Raw genomic sequence first — 486 nt, forward strand, 5'->3', positions numbered from 1 at the left:
GTCCTTCATTTTCAATACAGAAGTTGACTCTTCTACACATGTTTTGAAATACATCTTGGAGAGTCTGATGCAGTATGGATCGTGTGAAGGATATGATTGTGACTTTTATTTGCTCCCCAGAATATAAAATAAAGTCTGGGCGTGTTAAATCAGGTGATCTTGGTGGCCAATGTCCCTTCGAAATAATCTGTTCACCGAAAAACTCTTGAAGTAGCTCCATGGTGATGTGCAAAGTATGTGCTGTAGCTCTACCTTGCTGAAAGTATGCATTATTAATTTCATTTTCAGTGAGTTGGCCTTACAAATGGATGGACAATATTTGAGCAATATCTCTCAGTGTTGATGGAGACTTAGAACCACTTCAATTGTCTTTCTCAGAAGATTTTACACAAGAATTTACTTTTAGTTTTTATGTACATGCTCTAGCCTTTCTTCAACAAATAGACAGACACACAGACGTTCATCTTTATCATTATATGTGTGTGT

The sequence above is a fragment of the Octopus bimaculoides genome, chromosome 1, assembly GCF_046866305.1.
Source record: "Octopus bimaculoides isolate indiv1 chromosome 1, ASM4686630v1, whole genome shotgun sequence".
In the NCBI taxonomy this organism is placed as follows: Eukaryota; Metazoa; Mollusca; class Cephalopoda; order Octopoda; family Octopodidae; genus Octopus; species Octopus bimaculoides.